This window comes from Stegastes partitus, unplaced genomic scaffold, assembly GCF_000690725.1.
Source record: "Stegastes partitus isolate 25-593 unplaced genomic scaffold, Stegastes_partitus-1.0.2 Scaffold1991, whole genome shotgun sequence".
Classification (NCBI taxonomy): Eukaryota; Metazoa; Chordata; class Actinopteri; family Pomacentridae; genus Stegastes; species Stegastes partitus.
Window position 1 is genome coordinate 39,255 of NW_007579722.1, and position 5,700 is coordinate 44,954.

The following is a 5,700-nucleotide window of genomic DNA, read 5'->3' on the forward strand; positions in this document are numbered from 1 at the left end:
CAACTGGAGCCGCAGCGGTTTTGTTCCACATGAATATTTGATCGGTCTGCATGTAGAAACAGCAGAAAAGGCTAAAGCTGATTTTCTCTGTAATTTTTAGGTACCAGCAGCTTTTCTGTCTCATCTGGGGGATTGAAGCGGTTAAGGGGAGGGGTGTTGTATTTGTCTTGGATTTGCCACATTTCATTAACACTGAACCCTATTTGGTTTAATCCAGCGTCCAGACCGGCCAAGAACAGAACAGAGAGGCAGAAAACAGGAGTAAACAGCGAGCACAACCCAGCAGGTTAATGCTGTGGAGCTGCACGTTCCTTTTAATCTCATTTGGCTGCTCGACAGCACAGTGAGCTGGTAGACGAAGCAATGGAATCATTCTGCTGTGAGTTAAAGGCTTGTTAATCAAAAGATTCCTTGAAAAACCACCGAGGGGAAAGCCTCTGAGGCTTCCTATTTCTTTTTTGTCTATAGCTGTTCAGGTTTTTCCGTGCACCTTGCTCTCCATGCACCCCTTGTGCTCCAGGTCACGTTTCTTTATCCTGGAGCTACTCGCTTGCTGGCTTAGACTTGTTTTAGTTGGGTCTTCGCCAGGTTAGTGTTGTTGTAACAAACTGATTTCTAAGCTGTCAGCTGTGCATGTTTTTGTATACATGAGTTTTTATCAGTGATCCTGGAAAACACTGGATTAGCAGAGTGTGTCTTTAGTACACTTTAATGATTGAGTGAAGGTCTTTTAACGACTGAAACTGTTAATTTTGTGGGTATTTTTATAATACACTTTCTTCAACGTAGATATCTTGCATTAGCATGGATTTGGAGTCCAGGCCACGTTTATTTAATTCATGAACCTGTGTCTTTCTGCCAGCAACGTTTATCTTATCTGAGGTTATCTTCTCTTAGTGTGGCAGCTCTTTGCATTTCCTAGTAAAGGTCGTTTTGTCGGGACAAGTAACCAGGTGAAGTCTGAGATTTTATCTTTTACTTGGAAACTGTTGTGTTCCTCTTTGGAACTGCAGCTTTTTTCTTGCACTGGCTGCATTTAGTTTGGTTCTGTTCTGTATCGTGTTGCCGAAGTGTCCACACCGTCTACATTGCTTGTTTGTTTCTGTGCTCACACTTCCTCACTTGCAGCCGTCACTGGTTCTTTCTCCAGCATCGGGCAGCTAGATGTGTTAAAACCGCTAGCTAGGAGGGCGCATGTAAACCACATCTGTGTGAGGGTGTCGACATCTGTAAAGATGGCGATAATACACTAATTAAGAGCCACTGATTGCTTTAAAATTTGTTTTGATTTGTTGGTGAAACTATAGACAAGTTAAGACGTCTTCAGATTATTCCTTTATTCAGCACATCAACATGAGGAAAATCGGGCTGAAACATCGCGATGACCCATAATCGATTTACTGCAAACTGTACGTGTGTTTGTGCTTCTGAAGCATTCATTTTTTTTTAAGCTCAGACTGGTCTTTAGTAATATTGTACAAAAACATCATCCTTGTTTTTCCTTTTCTTATATATGTTAAATCGTTAACATCTAACATCACATGATGTTACATGACACTGCAATTTTCTAAAACAAACATTATCTGATGTTATTTGTTCAAAACTGAAAAGAACAAAAAAGAAGAGAAAACAAAAGATATATATTAAAATATGAAAAGTTTGATTCATATCTGTATTAAACAGGACGTGTCATATGGTTAGATTTCAGGTGTATCAACAATTACTTTGGTTTTAGTGAAGACCACAGTTTTAATTACATCCTGTTTGATCCCACACAGTCCAGAACTGTACCATACGAGCAACTTTTCTGGGAGTTTTCTGCTGATGCAGTTTGAGTTTGCGGTTTCATACGGGGTGGAACAGCTACCCAGAGCCCCATTTCCCCCTTAATGAGTGAGCTTAACGAGTACTTAAATGTGGAATCTATGTTTCCACAAACGCTCCTAAAGTTTTACACGTCTCCCACAGAAATACTTAAGAGCACATGCACGAGTACACAGTTACTGTTCACCGTCAGCGGGGCTGATGATGATGTGAGACGCGCTTTGAAGTGACACGCTGCATTTAACTGTCAGTAAGCGGCACTTTATAGTTAAAATACAAGTCGTTCTTTCTGCATGTCGTATAGGTTCTTATAAATTTCTGCAAGTGTTAAAGATGCAGCCCTTGATCTCTGATATTTATTTTAGCATGCCGTAAGTTAAGATTTTATGTGCAGACAGCTCCTAAACTTGTGAGGCCTTGTAAGGTAAAGTGTAAAATCATATCAGCTTCTGCGTTTTTCCAAAAACAAACAAAGAAGAAAGAATGTACAGGGCAGTTTCAGTCTTGTAGAGCTATAAAACTTTTAATAAATGGTTTATCTAGACTGTGACTGGGCAGTTACCTACAAAAAAAAAAAAAGGAGTTTTTTTAGAAAGAATTATTTAAATTGTGGCTGATAGTGACCGATATAGCTACAAACATGCAGGCAGCTATGTGCAGCGATGTCGTTGCAACGTTTGCATGGGAGCATTACTGGAACATGGGCAGTGATCAAATGTATAGACAAATATTAGTGTGATTTAAAACTGCTGCAGCTGATAAGACACAAGACAATTAAAGACAAGTAAGACAACAACTCCAACTGCGTCTGCATTTGGATATGATTGGTCAGTGGAGTTTCTCAGCTGAGATACAACAGATATGAAAACACAGAAACAAAACTACACAGTGACACCACACACTGTCAGGACTACTCTATCCTTGTGTTGCCCAAAAAGCAGCTCTTCCTCCTCCCAGCTTTCAATGTGAAAGAGCGCTAACCTGGTGAAAGGCTGTGAGCCAAATGCATCTTGACACAACTCATTGCTAAAGGGGAGATTACTTTTACTGAATCAGGAATTCCTCTCTAGAAGGAAAGCGGTCTCCTGATAAACCATTGATCTGTGTTTTAATTCTGCCCAGGGCTATGTGTCTGTGTGATCTGAGTTTTGCACTTTGCTCCACAGTAAATGCTGCTGGATTCATCTCCTCTCTACACTTTATTTCAACGAGCTCTATTTTCCTTTAATATGTATATTGTGTCTCTGTGGGTCATGCTGGCTTTGCGCTCCCCACCTCCGTCTGAGATTCAAGGAAACTGGAAGATGCACAAAACAGCATATATTGAGGCAAAAAGGGCGAACTCACTTTCTAAAAACTCTTCAGACCTCTGTTTGTAGACTGACTGAAAGAAAACACTAAAATGAGCTGCATAGAAGGAACATTGGCCAACAACTATGTTCAGGATTAACATCTGGTGATACTTGCTGTCTGACCTGATGCTAAATGCTCTGCACTTACAAGGTATGTCAGAAAAGTTCCAGGACTGGTGTCACAAAAGATAGATTTCAAACGCAAACTACAAACAACCAGTTTTCCCCTTCAGATGATGAACCAGCACGTCTACAAAGAGATACTGTGGCGTTTGCTTCGTTCAGTGCTCGAGAAGAGGTGAGAGTTGTGGCAGGACAAGTCGTGGCTGCTTCACCATGACAACCTGCTCACAACGCCCTGAGCATCCCACAGTTCCTGGCTGAGAAGAACATCTTCGTGCTGGAGCAACCTCCCTACTCACCCCACCTGGCTCCGTGGGATTTTTTCCTCTTCCCCAAGCTCAAGGAGGTCATCAAGGGGACCCGTTTAGAAGATGTGGACGACATTGAGATGGCTGTGATGACGGAGCTGAGGAGGATCCCGGAAGAATCCTTCCAGGAGTGCATGGCGACGGCAGAGAAGGCTGGGAAAGTGTGTTAGACTTTGAAAGGGAAAACATGTAGTTTGTAGTTTGGATTTGAAGTATACCTTCTGTGACACTAGTCCTGCAACTTTTCTGACACACCTCGTATATCTGACACTTTGGAATGCGGACGGGCAGCCAACATTGCAATCAGTGGACAACCTGCTCTACTAACTGGTCCATAGCTGCCTGCTACCTGCAAATTCTCTGGTGACTCCTGGTTGAATATGCAGGTCAAGTTTCTAGAAAGTCAGCCTCACGTGTGAACAAACTGAATTACAGGAAAATATGCCAGGTTGAAATAATTTTGTTTCATTTCATCATATACACTGATCTCTGGTTGTTGCTACCTCTCTTGTGAATACGTGTTTTATATCATTACTTTGTTTATTATCTGTTTTTGTCTCAGTCCAAATTTATAAATGTGGTCACAGTGCAGTAATAAACACTGATATCTGCATACAATTACAATACAGGGTGTTATAAACACCTATTAGTGGTTATATGCTGCCACTAGATGCTAATTAAGTAGCATGATCGCTCAGTGAAAGAGAAGTGAGAGTATTCCAGTTAAATCAGGTTTCATTTTGATCAGATCAGCAGCAAGAAACCAGATAATCCAAGAAGGATGCCAAGCATGATTAAGAGCTCACCTGCTTGTTAAAGAAACCACATCTTCTGAAGTGTAAAATAAAAAATATTGAGTGTCTCTAAAGCTTCATCCTCACAGGAGCCAAACATCTGCTTGTTTTTAACTCAGTGATGCAGAAGAGACGGTTTCATTACTCGCAGGTAAATCTGAATGAAAAGCTTCACATCAGTCAGGGGGCACTGATCACATTTTCAGGTTCAGACATGAAGTGCTTCTCACAGGACTTAAACATGAATAATGTTGCTTCATATAATCTGCTGACAGACTATGTGAGCTCCTGGAATGTTTCTTTCGGTCTCTATTCCCTTTGGGTCTATTGTATATGAACACATTTGCAGTATTTGCAGATCCTCTCTGATATCTCTGAATCTCTTTTTATGAACACAAAGACAAGAAGAGTCCTCCCTCTGGTTTCCGCACATGTGCAGAGTTGCTGTAGCTGCAGTTTCGCTTTCACACCTGCCTCATTTTTCTTTTTTCACAGACACAAAGATGGCTATAGCCTCCCAGGCCTGGCCAGTTAAGAAAATATATTGGATCGGACGGCACCTGAGAATACTACAAAAGGTAAGAGGGGCTTGTTTTCAGGCACAAGGTTGTTCTGTTTAAATCCCACCTGTACAATCGTGTGCATCATGCATACTCAGCAAGGCTTCGATGTATAAATTCAAGCTGATTAAGGCGGTGCTGTTATCAGATGATGCAGAGAACACCCCCTCCCCTACCAGTCTAACATTACCTCCAAACCCAAACATAAAAACCTGAGCACACGGCCATTGATATTGTGATTATTTTATGTAGACAAATTGTTGAGCTGTAATCCATCATCCCAGTCTGAAACCAAACTGGTTTAGAACTGCTGTGTGGTTAAGCACACACAGTGCTCAATGGTGAGTAATTACAGCTCCCAAAGGATGGAGGAGGGCCGGACGTCAAGACTGTTGTAGAGCAGAAACTGTCCTGAGTCCAGTTCTCACCTCTGGGTGATTAGCTGCTCCTCCGTGATCCTTTTTAGGGGTCTGATTGACCACCGGGCTTCAAGGCAGGTTCAGGACGTCTCATTGGTTTCTGCTCTGAACAAAAATATCACTACGTCTTCTTTAAAAGAGACAATAAAACACAGCGCTGGACTGTAGTAGCCATCAGGGTCCGGCACCTAAAGTCTTTGTTCTCTCTGCTCTGTTGACTCCTGAATCGCTCTGTGAGCATTTAGAAAGAAAAGCTAAACCCTAGAAGGGTGGAAAGTTTATTGCTGAGAAGGTAAACTGCATCACTGGAGCACTTTTGA